Genomic DNA, 18,990 nt, shown 5'->3' with positions numbered 1-18,990 from the left:
TCATCTCTGTACGCTCTCATTTCCCGTGACGCTCCCAGAGTGGGCAAAGGACAGAAGATGGACTCATGGTTGCCACAGGCTGGCAGGACAAGGGAACTGGAAGGGACGAGGTTTCTTTCTGGGACAGATGTTCTGGGATTAGACAGTGATGATGGTTGTCCCCTATTTTGAAAATGCTAAGAACTACTGGACTGTGTACTTTCAAATGGTAAATGTGGTGCATTTTGTTATATAAATTTTATCTCGGAATTTTAATGAAAGAAGTGTTATATAAAATTTGTAGGAGGCGGCTGATTTTGACTGAGCTTTGGCACCGAGCTGCAGTAGACCAAATCAAAATGGAGTCACTCATGCTGAGGTTCTGTTATGCCCACAGTCCGTGGTCCCCCGAAAATCACACCACCAGAGACTGGAGTTGAAGCCAAATAGCAGGGTCGTTTTTATTACGAGTTCGAACCCCGGCCTCTCAGTGCCTCCAGGAGAGGATGCACCTGAGAAGCCCCGAGCCTAATTCTTACAAAGCTTTTATTATCATGTACAAGCAGGCTTTCAGGGAATGCTATAGATCAAGTTGACACTTCTGATAAATCCCGACATCGCCACCAACTCAGGGGTAGTGGCTGGTTGTTATCTAAAGCTTTGAACCTTATAGGCATAGGTAATTACTTTACATTCCTGGACCTGGTTCAGGGTAGGGTCACATCTGGCCAGATGGAGGGAAGGGGAGTATACGATAGCGAGTGCCAGGAACGGGCAGTGGTTCGGGTCATTCAATAATCAACTTAATATAGTTACTGGATTACTTAGCTCCACATCTAACATAATACATATTATAAAGTCAACGACATCTAGCATTGCTTATTATTACTAATAGTTGCTTAACAAGCTAATGTGGTTATACTTTACGTAATGGATAATAAGGGCATAGTAAAAGTTGGTTGTGCAGGTGTCTTCTCAGTGCCACATCACCAAACTGGAACTAAGTTGTTCAACTGACCTTACAAGAAACCAGGAGAGAGAGAGAGAGAGAGACAGAGACAGAGACAGAGACAGAGAGAGAATGACTATGAATGATTAACTAAATCCCCAAAGAGGCCGGTTTTAGCTGGTGTGATAAAGAAGTAACCCCTTGCTTTAAACCTTTTGAGGGAAGTCACCTGGAGTCGCCTAAAGCTGATGTATGAGCAAAAGAACCTTTCTTTCCACCCCAAGAAGGTAGGAAAATTGAATGTAAAATAAACTGACAGATGACCCCGAGAAAGGCGCACAAACTTGCCGGCATGAGGCTTACACTCCTTCTTCCTGGGGACAGGAAATGGAAGATGTAGGCAATTTTGGAGGAGCTGGCTGGGTGCAAAGTGCCTCTGGGCTCTGGGCCGGGTGGCGACAGGTGGTGGGAAGGGGAGGCGCCGCCCTGTGGACAGAGGCTGCCCTGCCTCGCAGACGAAGTCTCGGAGGAGCAGAGGGAAGCTCTGCACAGGTGAGGCAGCAGCCTCGGGTTTCCTCTGCAGTGATTGAGCCTCTCTGCTTGGTGAGGTTTTAGAAAGGCAGTCCTTGGCTGGTGCTGTGGCTCACTAGGCTAATCCTCTGCCTTGCGGCGCCAGCACACCGGGTTCTAGTCCCAGTCGGGGCGCTGGATTCTGTTCTGGTTGCCCCTCTTCCAGTCCAGCTCTCTGCTGTGGCCCGGGAAGGCAGTGGGAGACCAGGAGGAAGCTGCAGCGACAGTTCCTCTCCACACTTGATTCTTGGCCTTGATTCTGAGGTAGCCCCTCTGTCCTTTTAGTTTCCTGTACTCCAAAGTGCTCAGTGCACCAAAATGTCATACTCTCAGGTATCATTTGCTTTTCTTTTAAAATATTTATTTATTAAAAAGGCAGAGTGATAGAAGGAGGGGGCTTCCATCCGCTGGTTCACTTCCCCCAAATGGCTGCAACAGCCAGGTTTGGGCCAGGCTGAAGCCAGATGCTCTAAAGAAACTCTATCCTGGCCTCCCACATGGGTGGCAGGGGCCATCTTCTGCTATTTTTCCAGACATGCTAGCAGGAAGCTGGATCAGAAGTGGAGAAGCCAGGACTTGAACCTGCAGTCCAGTGTTGGCATCCCAAGCTCTAACACACCACGCCACAACACCAGCCTCTGGGGCATGACTTTCTGAGCCCCAACACCAATCCATCTGCGTTTTGTTCCCTGGTTCTGCTTCTGTCAGCCTGGAAAGCTCAGCTCAGCTGAGCAAGTTGCCTCATCTTTTAAAGGAGGTGCTGCCCTAATTCATAAGCCACAGAAAAGAGCCCATTAGGTCATTTCACTAAATGTGCTGTAATTTTGCCTCTTGACAAAATAAAATACTTGTTCTTACTTTCTCATTTCCTTTTATCCCAGACCCTTTCCCCCTTCTCCAGCCACTCTGCCAGTGGCAACCGTTTTAGTTTAACTCACAGCCACGTGTGAGTTAGAAGACACCAGTCATCGTGGATCGATGGGCATTTTGTTTTCTGTTTTGCTGTCTGTGTTTTCCTGCTCTAGGAGGAACTCTGAAGGAGAAGTGTCTGCACCCAGCGCGTGTCCACCTTGCTGGAGACCAGCTGTGGCAAGACAAAGCCCGCTAGGCGGAACGTCGTCATTAGGACTGTCGTTAGGGGCGACAAAGCTTCTCACAGCCCCTCTCCTCCGTGGTGAAAACCCTCTGCGGGAGTTCAGGCCAGGGGAGCTGTGGTGGGAAAAGGGAACTGTGGCCCAGAAGGACTCGTGGGGCTGCCTGGCCTGTTGAGTGACGAGGCTGTGCGGCGCCTTCTCCTTTGTGTGCGTGGTACTTGTTACCCTTACAGTCCCCCGAGTGGAGCCCAGCCTCCCGGGAACATCAGAGACGCTGAAGACATCAGCGTGGCCACTCCCGCAGAGAATGTCACCGAAGTTGGTGATGGCAACCGACATCCTTCCGACAGCTGACTCAGGTTCCCATGGCTACCCCCGGGGACTTGTCTGAAACACCACTAAGCGTCCCAAACACCCCTGTGACCAGAGAACTTTCAGGTAAGAAACCTGATACCTGATAGAAAAAAAAGCAGAGCTGGAGAACCAGGTAACCTGGGAAAATGCTTATAAATATTCCCGTGGGTTAATAGGGCAATCCCCATTCATGTGATAACTCAAGGAGAATTCTAACTGTATTATAGACAAGTTACGTGAGGGATTGGATGTAAGCACTTTGAAGTGCTGTAGACAGATTAACCCACTTTTCCTCAAAACAACCCTATAAACAGCAAATACTATGATTGTCCCCGTTCCATAGAAGAGGATATTGGGGTGTGGGGAGTTTAGGGAGTTTGCCCTGGGTCTCACAACTAGCAAATGGCAGAGCTGGGATTTGAACCCAGGCAGCCCGTCTGCATAGTCTGTGTCGTTAGTGGGACAGCCGCTCAGTGGGGAAGATGCATTTCAGGCTAAAGCCCTCAGCATAGAGGCCACAGCCCACAGAAGTCAGTCTGCATTTAGCAGGATTTCACAGGAGGGCCGTGTGTCTGCCGGAACTATTTTCATTTGTGAACCGGCCAGCTGGACCAGATCAAGGGGCCAGGCACTGTGGGGAACAGAGCGAAGGCAGTGAGGTCCCCCTTGCTCCCTCTGTCCATAGCCGGATTCTTCACGGCCCCTGTCCTGTCCTGCCCGTCGAATTCCTTCCTCATTCACACACTCTGTTCTCCAGAGAGCACTGCCCTGGCTCTTACGCAAAGAGCTAGATGGAGATGGTTAATTACATTTTCAAGCAAGTAGGCAAGGGCTCCCTGAGTTCCCTGATATGAGCATCAGCCCAGATTCTTTAAAAGAGCATTAGAGAGACTCAGCAGATTTGAATAGAACTTGGGTGCTTGCCAGACTCAGGCTGGGACAAAGGACCTGGGACTTGCTCTCTCCCTGCCTCACCCCCACTAGCGCTTCCTCACTTCTGAGCGGCTCAGCCACTGCCATCAGCCCTCATCCAGCCCAGCACCTGAGCGGGGATGGGAAGGGGGGTCCCCGAGGGGAGTCCCTGCCGGCTCCCAGAGGCCAGACGCCTTCTGGAACGAGAGCCTTCTGGGCGTGGTCCTCGCTCAGCCCACCACCAATGTCATCAATGGGGCCCTCGTGGGCCTCACTTTCTAATTTTGCCTTAAAGGTTTCTGTGTATACAGGGAACTGTAACCTAACTTGTGTAAACACTGTATCCTGATCTTGTAACAGGTGACTGTCTCAGCCAGTCACGAGAGGCCAATGCTCAAACCATGTTCCAATGACAGACTGGAGCTGTAACAATCCGGCCGTCGCTACCTCATCTCCGTTTTCTGTACTTCACTTCCTTTTCTCCAGCTAAAGTCCAGCCTGTCCTTGTGGTGGAGCAGGGTATCCTAGTTAGGTCCAGACTGCTGCCCAGCTCTAGAATCGCAAACAAGCCAAGTTAAGAGCTGCAGAACTAGATTGGCTGTCATTTAAAAAAAAAAAAAAAGATTTTATTTATTTATTTGAAAGGCAGAGTTACAGAGAGGGAGGGAGAGAGAGAGAGATCTTCCATCCTCTGGCTCACTCCCCAAATGCCTACAATGGTTGGAGCTGGCCCAGAGCGAAGCCAGGAGCCAAGAGCTTCTGGGTCTCCCACATGGGTGCAGGACCTAAGGACTTGAACCACTTCCACTGCTTTCCCAGGCTGTTTGCAGGGGAGCTGGATCAGAGAGCAGCAGCCCAGACTGGAACTGGAGCCCACATGGGATGTCGGCCCTGATTGCTGTCATTTTCTCTGCTAGCAACGGGAAGGTCTGTGCTGTTGGTGAGGTGTTGGGGTTGGAGCGCATTTTCTAGTCTGAAATCAGGACATGTTACCCTCGCGTGGCGCTGGGACAGATGGCAGGGAATCAGGGCTGTGCCGGGAAACTTGAGACGTGTAGTCAGGTCCATGCACACAGAAGTCACTCTGCATGTGCTGTGTTCTTCAAAACTGTCTCAGCATGAAGCAAGGGAGGGAGAAAGAGAAGCTACATGTTCTAGAATCCTGGAGCCGACACTGGCTCTTTCCGCCTGCCTCCACTGCCTTGGAGACACCTCTGACCCATTCCCAGCCCCTCTGGTTAGGCTGGGGCAGATCTCATGATCTCCCTCACTGCACTCCCCGCTGCCTGCCACGGGGCAGCCGGGACCTGGCGTGGTCTCAGAGCTTTGTGCCACTTGGCTTCAGGGACTGGCTCAGCCCAGAGAGACTCAGTCCTGGGACTTTGGGTGGGTCCTCTGTGAAGGCGCAGCTGTCACTCATTGGGGGTCACCAGCTCCGGAGGTGATGCCTGAGTGTAGGGCTCAGAGCTGGCCTGTTCCAACTCTGTCAACGTGGAAGTAGGACCGAGGGACCAAGGGAGGGAGAGATGCATGGACTCCTGATAGGATCCTTTGTGTGCTTGGAATTTTTTTTTTCTTTTGGTTATGTGAGTCCTCAAATATCTTTAAAAAAAAAAACAAAAACCCTAACCACTCATTTAAAGTGAACAAACCAGTGCCATTTAGTACATCTGCAATGTTGCACAAACACCACCTCTAACTAGTTTCAAACACTTTCATCACCCAAAATAGAACGCAGTACCCCTTGAACAATTACTCCCCATTCGCCCACCTCCAAGCCTGGCAACCCCAGCCTACTGTCTGTGACTTGGCCTGTTCTGACTATTTCACTGGAGTCTTCCTAGGTGGCCTTTTGTGGCTGGCTGCTTTCCATTAGCATAATGTTTTACAGGTTCTTGCACATTGTAGCAGCTGTCAGCACCTTGCAGGGCTGAAGGAAACATGTTGCACTGTGTGGACAGACCACATGCTGTTGATCCATTCATCTGTCTGATGGATGTTTGGGTTGTTTCCACCTCTTGGCTATTGTGAATAATGCCACTGTGAACATTCATGTACAAGTAATTGTTTGAACATCTGGTTTCAGTTCTTTTTAAAAATTTATTTCTTAGAGAGAGGGAGAGACCTTCCATCTACTGCTTCACTCCCCAAATGCCCAGGAGCCAGGAACCCGGTCCAGATCTCCCGTGTGGGTGTCAGGGACCTTGACATCACCTCTGCCTCTCGGAGCGTGCATTAGCAGGAAGCAGGAAGTGGAAGTGGAGCTAAGATTTGAACCCTGGGACGAAGCTGTCCCAAGTGGTGCCTCAGCCACTGTGCCCAGTGCCTACCTATGTCTTCAATTCTTCTGGGTGGGCAGGTGCACCAAGGATTGGGCTGCTGGGTCACATGCTGACATGATGTGTAACTTTGTGAAGAACCGCCAGCCTCGTTTCCACAGCAACTAACACGAACTCCCTTTTTATTGACCGATTTGGACAGGATCTGCCCCATGCCGTGACTCTCCCCTATACCTCCGAATGTCCCTCACTGGTTTGGAGTTGTCCTTGTGTTGGCAACCACAATGGTGCAATCGTGATCACAGCTTGGGAGCCACACCCCAGAACAGAGGCACGTCTGGGCAGTGTGTGTCCATCATCCTGTCCGTGCCCTCCGCCTGGGCCGCCTCCCCCAGGGCAGTGCTGAGAGGTCACAGGCTGCTTTGTGAGGAATTTCAGGTAGGGTCAAGGCTGTAGGACAGTTTTCCTCTCCAGGGATTCAGACGTTTGGGGGCCAAGGTGGACAGGTAGCAGCCTCCTCCCTTACCCAGTGTGGACAGGGCACTTTGCTGCTGCGGTGTGAATGTTTGTGTCCCTCGACAATTCATGTGCTGAAACCCCAGTCCCCGACGTGGTGGTACTGAGGTGAGCACAGCATGAGGGTGGGGCCTCCTGAAAGGGATTAGCACCCCTATAACAGAGACCCCAGGGAGCTGTCTCAGCTCCCCCACCACGTGAGGACGAAGTGAGAAGTGTGTTCGGTGAGAAGGCCCTCACCAGGTACGGCACCTGCCAGTGCCTTCATCGCCGACTTCTCAGCTCCAGCTTTCAGTACTGTGTTACGGCAGCAGGATAGACGGAGACATAGGTGATCTGAGAGAGCTGAACGGGACTCGCACACTTGGCCTTCATCTACCACCTCCCTAGGATGTGACCTAAAGCAAGTCCCTTCGTCTCTCCGGGTCTCAGTTTCTCAAGTGTCCAACGAGGAGGCCTGCTCAATGAGCACCCCAATAGTCTCAGGTGCTGCCTCTGTCTGCACCCTGCACCCAAGCTTTCCCTCTCTGAATCTTTCTAAGGGTCTGAGGGTTTGCAGCTGGTCGGAGCCTCAGAGACAATCCGGACCACCTGCTCTGGCCCCGCCCCTGCTCTCGAAGCCTGCCTGCAGTTCTCATTGGCTGGCCCCGGTGTGGTGTGTGGGGGCTGTGCCTGGTGGGTTCTTCTTATTAGCTCCAGCTTCCCGACGCAGCTGCTACTGGGCAGGCAGTGGCCGCAGGAGATGCAGCAGACGAAGGCTTGTTTCCGAGGGAAGGCGGAGCAGGTATGTGCCCTACAACCAGCCCTTAGTGACAGCCTGCTCCTGGGGCTGCCTGGGGGACGCAGCCTCCTGTTTAAATGCTAAGCCTAGATAGGCCAAGGTCATTGATACCATAAGAACCCCACATGCCCATTCCCAGGTGCCTTGGTTAGCTGGGCAGCATTTGGGGCGTCCCTCTGACTTTCTTACACACTCACACACACTCGCACTGCTGCTGTGGCACCTACCTTCTCCCTACCCACCTGAGCATGCCTCTCTAATATTCTGTTCTAACTAAATGTTTGTACATAGCACATGTAAATGTACTTGGTATGCCAAAAAAATGCTGTCATAGACCAAGGTGTTTTATTACTATTGCTTTTATTATTGCCTACTTCTTATAAATCCAAAAGATGAAAATGACAATTTCCTAACTGAAGTTTCAATACCTAAACATATTGAGTTTCCATATAAGAAATCTAATGCTATTGAAATGGTATATTTAAATTGTTTATTTATTTAGAGGGAGAGAGAGCTCCCAAGAGCTGGTTCACTCTCCAAATATCCACAACAGCAGCCAGGCCTGGGCCAGCCTAAGCCAGGAGCTGGGTACTCAGTCTAGGTCTCCCCATGGGTGGCAGGGACCCAAGTACTTGAGCCATCACTGCTGCCTCCCAGGGTGCAGGTCAGCAGGAAGCTGGAATGGAGAATGGGGCCAGGTTTTGAACCCATTCACTCCAACACGGGATGCAGATGTTCCAAGTTGAGTGCCTGCCCTTTAATTGGTATTTTAATGATTTTATTTATTTATTTGAAAGGCAGAGTTACAGAGAGGCAAAGACAGAGACAGAGAAGTCTTCCATTAGCTGGTTCACTCCCGAAATGGCCACAACTGCTGGAGCTGGGCTGATCCAAAGCCAGGAACCAAGAGCTTCTTCTAGGTCTCCATATGAGTGCAGGGGAACAAGGACTTGGGCCATCTTCTGCTTTCCCAGGCACATTAGCAGGGAGCTAGATCAGAAGTGGAGCAGCTGGGACTTGAACCAGCGCCCATGTGGGATGCCGGCACTGTAGGCTGTGGTTTTACCTGCCATGCCACAGCACCGGCCCCTGGATTGGTATTTTAAACATGACATGATAGAGGCCAATGCTTGGGTACCCCCTCTATAGGAATGGGACAGCTTGTGGTTTGAGGGACCTTCTAGTCAAGTCACTGACTCCTGCCTTTCCAAGGCCTTATTCAAGGATGGGTCTTGTGTGGGCCCTGGGACTCCAAGCCCTCTCTGTTGATAGCCCCAACAGGAGCCAAGGTTACCATGGCTACCGATGGGGCCAGAGCTCTTGACCACCCACATCCTGCCCCAAGAGAGTCTTGGTCATGAAGGGCAGTGGGGCTGGGGGTCAAGGCCTCTGTGGAGAGGACCAGGCAGTGGTGCTCCTGCTTCAGAAGCACCACAGTTGGCAAAGGGATGCGGGTACTGGGCGGGGCTGGGGTAGGGGCAGGGGGATGACCAAATGGCTCCTTGGCAGAAATCCCAGGATCTGTGATCACAGCTCTGCAGGGCTGTAGCCTCTGAGGATTTTGTGCCCTGTGGTTTCTCCCTGCCCTGAGGCTTGTACCTCTCAAGCCACCTGCATCCCGGCAGCCAGTGCAGGGGATGAGATCCTCACAGAAGGCAGTGAGAGGCAGGCACACCTCCACAAAAAGGACTCCCCTTCGCTTGACTGAGGGGTGGATGCTGGGTGGTGTGTGAGAAGGGAGGACAAGTGCAGGAACCCCAGTATGATCCTCATGTGTCGGGCTCTCCAGACATCCTGCAGGCAGGCAGAGCAGGGCAGAGACACGGAGAAGGTGAGTCTTTGTGTCTGCATTAGGGGACGTCCACCCAACAATCCAGTCCAACCAGCAGCTTCCCCCATGGGCCGTCACCACTGTCCCTCAGGCCAGGCTGTGCGCTGCTCTGTCCAAAGGGGAAAGGGCTAGCAGAACCCATCACTCCCTTCCTCCCTCCCCAAGTTGCCCTTTGCCTGATCAGATTGACAGCTGCCTCTGTGGCCTACATCAGGAATTAAAAATGCCAGCTCAATAGAATTCTCTTTTGTGTCTGACTTACTCTCATTAGCAGGTTCGCCTTTGAATGTTAATGATCTGATTGGAGATGCTTATGGAAATGGAGAGGGTGTCATATTGAAGACCCCTCTCCTCTGCATTGTCTCTCTCCCCTGACAGAAGGGTCTTAGGTTGGCACCAGCCCCATTCCCTGAGGCCTGGAGCAGGTCGGGGTGCAGGCCCCTGGGTGTGTAGAAGTTTGGCGTGCTTGACTTCTGTCACAGCAGTGAAGGAGCGGCCGGGCGAGCAGGGGCAGGGGCAGGCTCACAGCTGTGCATTGTAATGTCGTGCAGTCTGGCTGCCTCGCTGCTCAGTGTTGGGAAAACACAGTGCTCTCCTGGGAAGAGTGTTTGGTATAAATGGAAGGTGTTATCATTGTGTGGCAACTGGGGGCCGTCCTGTGCTCAGCTCAGCTCAAGGCAGCAGCCAGAGCCCCAGCCGTGGGCTGCGGGACCTCAAGCAACCTGATTTCCTTTTTTTTTTTTTTTTTAATTTTTAAAGATTTATTTATTTATTTGAAAGAGTTACACACAGAGAGAAGGAGAGGCAGAGAGAGAGAGAGGTCTTCCACCCACTGGTTCACTCCCCAAATAGCCACAACAGCCGGAGATACACTGATTCAAAGCCAAGAGCCAGGAGCTTCTTCCAGGTCTTCCACATGGGTGCAGGGGCCCAAGGACTTGGGCCATCTTCTACTGCTTTCCCAGGCCACAGCAGAGAGCGGGATTGGAAGTGGAGCAGCCAGGACTCAAACCAGCGCCCACTGCGGATGCTGGTACTGCAGGCGGTGGCTTTACCCACTACGCCACAGCGCCGGCTCCCTGATTTTCTTTTCTTGTCTGGGAGAAAGAGCCCTTCCTCCTTGGTGCTCTCCATCAGAGAAACCTGAGCAGACCTAGCACCTTCTCTGGGCCTCAGCCCCATCTCTGCTGGAAAAGCTGAGCCATGCCCATCCTCGGGGGGTACTCGATGGGATCCTGCCCATGCTGGTGAGCTACCTGGAAAGTGGGGTCACCACTCTCCATCCACAGACACTACCACACTCTTCACTGTTAAGCAGCGTGGTTGAGATATAATTTACAGAATACTCAGTTCACCCAGTTGAAGTGTATGATTCAATAGCATTTAGTTCACTCACAGATACAAAGGTATGTCAAAAAGCTTGTTGAAAAGTAGAATTAATAGCGGCCGGCGCCTTGGCTCACTAGGCTAATCCTCCGCCTAGCGGCGCCGGCACCCCAGGTTCTAGTCCCAGTCAGGGCGCCGGATTCTGTCCCAGTTGCCCCTCTTCCAGGCCAGCTCTCTGCTGTGGCCAGGGAGTGCAGTGGAGGATGGCCCAGGTGCTTGGGCCCTGCACCCCATGGGAGACCAGGAAAAGCACCTGGCTCCTGGCTCCTGCCATCGGATCAGCGCGGTTCGCCGGCCGCAGCGGAATTAATAGGTAAATATATTTTTGGTGCAAAAAATTTTTAAATCCATCTATATGAGGGTGTTCCCAAAAAGTTCATGGGAAATGAGTATTTTGAAAAAAACTGTGCATGAACTGCACATTTTTTGCACCAAAAATAAGCTTATTTTTTTGATTCCATTTTTCCACAAACTTCTGGAAGTCTCCTTATATGTGCAGCATTTACTACAATTTTAGAACAATTTTGTCACCCACTAAAGAAAGCCTTTATACCCCTTAGCCATCACCTCCCTAGCTCTCTGTTGCCAACCCCAGCCCTAAGCTACAGGTAATCTGCTTTCTGTCCTTACAGAGACTTATTCTGTAAATTTCTTATAAAAATGGAATCTACAATATGTGGCCTTGGCCACTGCTTTTTTTTTTTTTACAGGCAGAGTGGACAGTGAGAGAGAGAGACAGAGAGAAAGGTCTTCCTTTGCCGTTGGGTCACCCTCCAATGGCTGCAGCGGCCGGCGCGCTGCTGCTGCTGCTTTCCCAGGCCATAGCAGAGAGCTGGATCAGAAGTAAAGCAGCTGGGATTTGAACTGGCACCCCTATGGGATGCCGGCTCTGCAGGCAGCTGCTTTACCCATTATGCCACAGGGCTGGCCCCAAACTCTGACTTTCAAATAAATAAATAAATCTTTAAAAAAACGGGGGGGGGGGGAGGGGACCCAACTACTTGAGCCAACACTGCTGTGTCCCAGGGTGTGCGTTAGGGGGAAGTTGGTGTCAGGAGCCAGAGCTGGAAACCAAACCTGGGTGCTCTGATAGGAGACACAGACACCTCAACTGGCTAAATGTTCACCTCTGGCCTTTTTTGCTTAGCATGTTTTCAAGGTTCATTCCTGTTTTGACATGCATGATTGGTAACCCATTCCTTTTTATGGCTAAATAATATTCATCTGTGTGGATATATGTAAATTGTTCATCATTTCACCTGTTGATGGACATTTGGGTTGTGTTTGGCTTTTATGAACAAGTGGTTATGTGGACGTATGTATTCATTGCCCTTGGGAATATGCCTAGGAGAGAAATTGCTGGATCTGGTGGTAATTCTGTGATTGATCATCTGAGGAGCTTCATCTTGTTCTTAACAACAGTATCAAACAACTGTTATCAGCTGTGGGCCCAGTAGGTGATCATTCAGGAAACACTTGGCTCTTCTTGTGTTCCAGGGACCGTTGTGGAAGCTGAGGAGACAGCGCCGTAGAGCTAAGTCAGCCACACTGCTTCACTGCTGTGAGCACTTTGGCTTCTAGCCTGAGTGGAGTGCCGGGAGCGTGGAGCTTTGTTTTTCTTCTCTGGGTTTATTGGGGTATAACTGACAAACTACACACATATACGGCATACGATTTCAGGAGTTTGGACACTGTGAAACCATCACCACCATCATGACAGCGAGCATCTTCCCCAGGAGTTCCCCTGTGCTCCTGTTCTGCTCGTGTCTCCTGCCCATGTCTGCCCTTCCTGAAGCCTCAGACAACCACTGACCGAAGTACAGGTTCATTTCAATTTTCTAGAATGGAGCCCTGTGTACTTTTCATAATGTGGCTTCTCAATCTGACGTCTATCCATGTCGTCGCTTGTGTTTGTAGTTCTTTCTCTTTATTCTTGAGTCGTAGTCCACGATGTGGATGTAGAACACAGTTTGTTTATCCATTCCTTAGTTGATGGGCAGGGGTTGTTTTTGTGCTGGATCACATGGTAGGTGTACGCTTAACTTTATAAGAAACTAACAAATTGTTTTCCATAGACTGTGTTACCGGAGAATGGCAGGGTTCTTGTCTCCACGCAAGAAAGAATTCAGGCGTGGGACAGAGAGTAGTGGGAGGTAAAATAGCAAGGTTTATTAGGGAAGGGGCATCTGTAAGGACAGATGGGTACCTTTCCAGACAGAGCCTGAGACTGAGAGGGTGCCCAGTCGCTCGGACTGGGGGGGGGGGCAGGAGTGAGGTTACATGGTTGAGTAGAGAGATTACACCTGCCCAGACCAGGCGGGCGGCTCAGCAGAGGGTCAGAGGACTGAGCGTGCAGTCTGGTTGAGGCCGGGGGGTTTTAAGGAGATGGGTCTTTGTCTTCACACATCTCCTCCCAAAAGAAAGGATTTTATGGCTGTAAATATTAAGAAGCTCCTACCTGAGTTTTCCCTTGAAGGTATCAGACAGGAGGAAGCCTAGCTGGCACCATCCTGGGTTCAGAGGAAGGGTGAGCAGGACCCCTAGAGAATGGGGATCCCGAGCAGGGTATTTGAAATGCAGATACTGGGCTGCATCTGGGAGATTATAGAAGATTTGTCAGGCAGAAGGGGCGGGGGACCTCCACCTGGCAGGTTATCAGGTAGAAGGGGGCAGGGCAGGATGCAAATGCCGGGCTGCCCCTGAAACATTATCGGGATGACTTTGAGATGTAGATGCATATGCTGGATATAGATGTCTTCTCTTTAGGCCTGTCATACACACATAAGCTCAAATCTAACTTCCTACCTAACAGCTGCACATTTTAACTTTTTAAAGATTTATTGTAGGCCGGCGCCGTGGCTCAATAGGTTAATCCTCCGCCTTGCAGTGCCAGCACACCGGGTTCTAGTCCTGGTCGGGGCGCCGGATTCTGTCCCGGTTGCCCCTCTTCCAGACCAGCTCTCTGCTGTGGCCCAGGAGTGCAGTGGAGGATGACCCAAGTGCTTGGGCCCTGCACCCCATGGGAGACCAGGAGAAGCACCTGGCTCCGGCCTTCGGATCAGCGTGGTGCACCGGCCGCAGCACGCTGGCCACGGCGGTCATTGGAGGGTGAACCAACGGCGAAGGAAGACCTTTCTCTCTCTCTCTCTCTCACTGTCCACTCTGCCTGTCAAAAAAAAAAAAAAAAAAGATTTATTGTATTGTGGCTAGCATTGTGGCGCAGTAGGTTAAGCTGCCACCTGCAACACAGGCATTCCATAGGGGTGCCAGTTCAAGTCCCGGCTGCTCTGCTTCCAATCCAGCTCCCTGCTAATACACCTGGGAAAATAGGGGACAGCCCAAGTGCTTGGGCCCCTGAACTCGCATGAGATATCCAAATGAAGTTCCTGCATCCTGGCATTGGCCTGGCCTAAAACCACTGTTGCAACCATTTGGGGCATGAATCAGCAGATGGGAGAACTCTGTCATTCCCTCTCTCTCTGTAACTCTGCCTTTCAAATAAATAAATATTTTCTTAGATTTATATTACTTATTTGAAAGGCAGAGTATCAGAGAAAGAGATATAGATTGCCCATCCATTGAGTCACTCCCTGAATAGCAACAATCCTAGCCAAAATCAAGCCTGGAACTCCATCTGGGTCTCACACATGGGTGCAGGGGCCCAAGCACTAGGATCATCTCCCACTGCTTTCCCAGGTGCATTAGCAGGGAGCTGATCAGAAGTGGAGCAGCCAGAGCTTAAACCTGCGCTCTAATATGGGATGCTGGTGTTGTAAGTGGGGACTTAACCTGCTGTACCACAGCACCAGCCCGATTGTACCATCTTATGTGCCCTCCGGCAACATGTAAGAGCTTCAGTTGCTCTACATCCTTTTTAACATTTGGCATGGCCAGTCTTATTTTATTTAGAGACTTATTTATATATTTGAAAGGCAGAGGCAGAGAGAGAGATAGGTTTCCCATCTGCTAGCTCACTCCTCAAATGGCCAGCCAATCCGAATCCAGGAGCCAGAAGCTTCTTCTGGGTCTCCCACGCAGGTGCAGGGGTCCAAGGACTTGGACCATCCTGTACTGCTTGCCCAGGCCACAGCAGAGAGCTGGATCGGAAGTGGAACAGCCAGGACTCAAACTGTGCCTATATGGGATTCTAGCACTACAAGTGACAGATTTACCCACTATTTTTTAAATTTTTTAAATTTTTAAAATTTCAGTCATTCTAGTAAGGTATGCAGTGGTAGCTCATTGAGATTCTAACTTGCATTTCTCATTGACTAGTGAAGTTGCATCTTTTCATATGTTTATTGGCCATCTGTTTATCTTCCCTGAAGAAGTGTTTGTTTACATCCTTTGCCCATTTAAAAAATTATGTTGCTTGTTTTCTTATTGAGTTTTGAGAGTTCATTATTAAAAGAACTGTTTTTCTATACTTTGAATACTCTGACACCCGATATATGGGTTTTCCCTTCTATGCCTTTCTCTAATTCTCTGCAGACACCAACTGCTGTCCTACATTTTAACTCAGTTCTGGCATTAACTATCTAGAATTAGTGCAGACCCCACGGGTTAAAGGCTCAGCACCATAAAAATGCCCCCCACTGCAGAGGCCAAGCACGAGTCGCAGTTGTCATCTATACCTCTGACCGATGAGCTGAGATTGGGGGGAGGGTCTCATGACCCCTTCCTTAAGTTTGATAATTTGCTGTACCAGCTCACAAAACTCAGGGAGACATTTGCTTATGTCTACTGGTTTATCACAGAGGATATTCGGAAGGCAAGGGGGAGGGGCACCGCCTTCCCAGCCCCTCCCGCTGTTCACCAACCCAGAGATGCTCCAGACACCACTTGAGTTCAGGGCTTTTATGGAGGTTCCGTTATATGGGCGTGATTGATGACATCATTGGCCACTGGTGACTGAACTCCTCTGCAGCCCTCACTCCCCAGAGGTTGCCATGAGGCTGAGAGCCACAACCCGCTAATCACAGGGTTGGTTCCTCTGGTGTCCAACCCCCTTCCTACAAGAGGCACCTCATTAGCATAACCTCAGGCAGGGTTGAAAGGGGCTTATTAGGAATAATAAAAGATGCTGTGATCACCCTTAGCACTCAGGAAGTTACAAGGGTTTTAGAAGCTCTATGCCAGAAACCAGGGGTGGAGACCACATAAATATTCCTTATTATGTCATAATTATATGCTCTAGATACAAGTCCTTTATCTGATATGTGATGTGCAGTCATTTTCTCCCAATCCGTGGCTTGTCTTTTCCTTCTCTAAGAAAGTCTTTCAGACGGCAGTTCTTATGACGGAGTTTCAATGAAGTCCAATTCATTTGTTTCTTTGGGTCATGCTTTTGGTATCGTACTGTTGCATTCACTCATCAGCTAAAATAGAACATAACAACCAGTGACAGTCACACATGAATTTATTGAAAATGAGAGGCAAGGCAACTGATTGGAACAGCAACCGATCAGGACAACACTCCCTTACAAGAGTGTGGCCCCCAACAGCGAGTTACACAGCTTTTTATAGCATTCTGTCCACTAGGGCTCACAATTTCAAACCCCTGGTATGCAGTGAACAATGAAAGAAGCCCAGAATATGGTTTCAGGATAACAGTTAATAATAACAAACCAAGGAACAATCAAACCCACATTCAGGTTGTGTCCTTTCTCAGTCCCTGGGAATTTGGGCCCCACATAGTTTCACAAGATACACTTTAGCCCTTAGCAAGCAAAGCTAATATGTACAGAAGCAAGAGATCTGCAATTAGCTTTTAGCCACACCCACTCTATTTTGATTTTGACTCTACAGTATCTAAGAAAATTTGGCCTAACCCAAGGCCACAAAGATTTGCTGCTTGTTTTCCTCTGTTTTATAGTTGTAGGTTATATATTTAAGTCTGTGGTTCATTTTGAGTTAGTCTTTATATACGGGGAGAGAGAAGGATTGAAGTTCATTCTTTTGTATTGACTATCCCGGTGTGACAGCACCATTTATTGAAGTCTTATTTCTCCTTTGCATCACCTTTGCACCTTTGAAATCACTTGTTCACGTACGTGTGGGTCTATTTCTGGATTCTCCATTCTGTTCCTTTGATTTATTTGTCAATAATAAACCAAGACAGGGCACCAATACCACCCTGTCTTGATTAACCTTACAATAAACTTGGAGTGAGGCAGTGTTCCTCCAACTTTGTTCTTTCTCAGTTGTTTTGGTTGTTCCATGTGAATTTGAGAAGCAGATTGTTACATTTTTATCCCAGTTTTGATCGGGATTGCATTGACATTGTTGGGAGAATTGATGTTCAGCAATACTGAGTCTGCGGAGCCACACACACACTGTCCCTGTCCATTAGTTTAGGTTTTCTTTAATTGCGCTCAAGGATGTTTGGTAGTTTCCAGATGCAGGATCTGTAGGATACCTGTGCTCCGACCCTTCCTAGCATGGAATGGTCACTTACTGGGAGAGTTACGGCCGGTTGCTGTAGCTGTCCTGTTGGATAGAGCAAGGACCCTCTCCTAGAGTTGCTTGCTGGGAATGCGGAGGTATCATCAGATACTGGGTACTCTCTGGGTACTGCCAGAGAGTACCAGAGAGTACCCTGTGGCCGCCAGCCAGGACTTGATGAAGACCTGCAAGAGCTCAGTGTCTTCCTCTAGCTCTGCAAGATGACCTGGTCGCCACGCCGTTGGCCTCCAAATACTTGCCGCTTTGTGCCCAACCTAAATCTACAAAAGCTAGGATGAGCCTGAGGGGGAGGAAAATACCTTTCCCTTGTCCATCACTAGGTCCATGACTGAGGCCTAACAAAAAAAAAAACCTCTATCTGGGTCGCCGCCCATGTGGGTGGCAGGAGCCTAAGCACTTGCACCATCATCTGCTGCTCCCCCCACCCCCAGTACATCAGCAGGAAGCTGGCTAGAAGACAAAATAGCCAGGAGGAGGAGGCACTTTAATATGGATATGGGCTTGCCAAGCAGGGGCTTAATCCTCTGCCCCAGTCCTTCCATTTAAAAACAACTATGATGAAATAAACAGAACTTAAAACTTACTATTTTGGCCATTTTAAAGTGAACAGTCCAGCAGTGTCAAGTGTATTCCCCATGTTGTGTGGCCATCCCCTTTACCTAGCTCTAAAACATTTTCGTCATTCCAAAAGGAAACCCTATACTCACCCCAGCACTAATCTGCTTTCTGTCTCTATGGGTTTGTCTGTTCTGGACATTTCTAAGAAGTGGAAGCGTACGACATGTGGCCTTTGTGTCTTGTTGCTTTCACTGCACCCTTTCGTTTCCCTGCTGCCATTTGAGACATGTCATCTGTGTTTTTTAAAATCACGTGGCACATATCAAAATAGTGCGAACCTCAGCAGTGTCGCTTGGACTGGAATCCAGGTGTTCTGATTCCCAGTGGCCAAGCGAATGCATTGTACTGCCCGCCCTGGTGCTCCTAGTGGGACCCCCACAGCCTTGTCAGCTGCACTTCACAAGGTCTGCCTTCTTGCTTTCCCTCCAGACCACTGCCACCCCGCCCACCCACAGCCGGGCACAGAGCTGGGCATGCGTGGCATTCACCAGTGCTGGTTGACGTGCCTGTGGCTGCCAGGGCATCTGGCCTCTGCCAGGTGAAAGGATCCACAGGCCAGGCTTGGGGCTGTGTCCTCTGTCCCAGCCGCATCCCTGCTCAGCCTTCCCCAGGTCAAGGCGCCGACATTGGAGCTTGGGAACCCTCCTGGGGTTAGAGCCCCCAGGACGGGGATTTTCTAACTGCAAGGGCCACTCCAGAGCAACTTGATTTTTCCTCTTCTCCCTTTTGCTTCCTCAACTCGAAGCAAAAGATGTCACTCAGACCTGAAGACTGATTAATTCTAAGTCTGGGGCTGGTGCTGATACAGACACAGCTGGCTCGATACAGAATTAACTGACCACCGAGGTCCTCTGCTGACTCAGCACCTGGGGGAACAAGTGACAAGCCCTAGGGCCTTCCAGAAAGCACTGCCCCACCCCCCACCCCAGCAAGGTTTTATCTTTCTGCTTTCCTACCTGGAAAGCAATTCTCAGCGACTCTTGCCAACCTATCTGTCTCTCTAAGCTGCAAAACAAATACATTTTTTTAAAAAAAATTATTTTGTTTATTTGAAAGGCAGAGTTAGAGAGAGAGGGTAGAAAAGAGAGATCTCCCATCCCCTGCTTCACTCTTCAAATGACGGCTCTCAAAGGCTGGAGCTGACCAGGCTGAAGCCAGGAGGCTGGAACCCCATCTGGGTCTCCCGTGTGGGTAACAGGGACCCAAGCACTTGGGTCATCTTCTGTTACTTTCCCAGGCACGTTGGCAAGGAGCTG

Source organism: Oryctolagus cuniculus, chromosome 2 (genome assembly GCF_964237555.1).
Source record: "Oryctolagus cuniculus chromosome 2, mOryCun1.1, whole genome shotgun sequence".
Taxonomy (NCBI): Eukaryota; Metazoa; Chordata; class Mammalia; order Lagomorpha; family Leporidae; genus Oryctolagus; species Oryctolagus cuniculus.
This window is presented reverse-complemented; position numbering follows the sequence as displayed.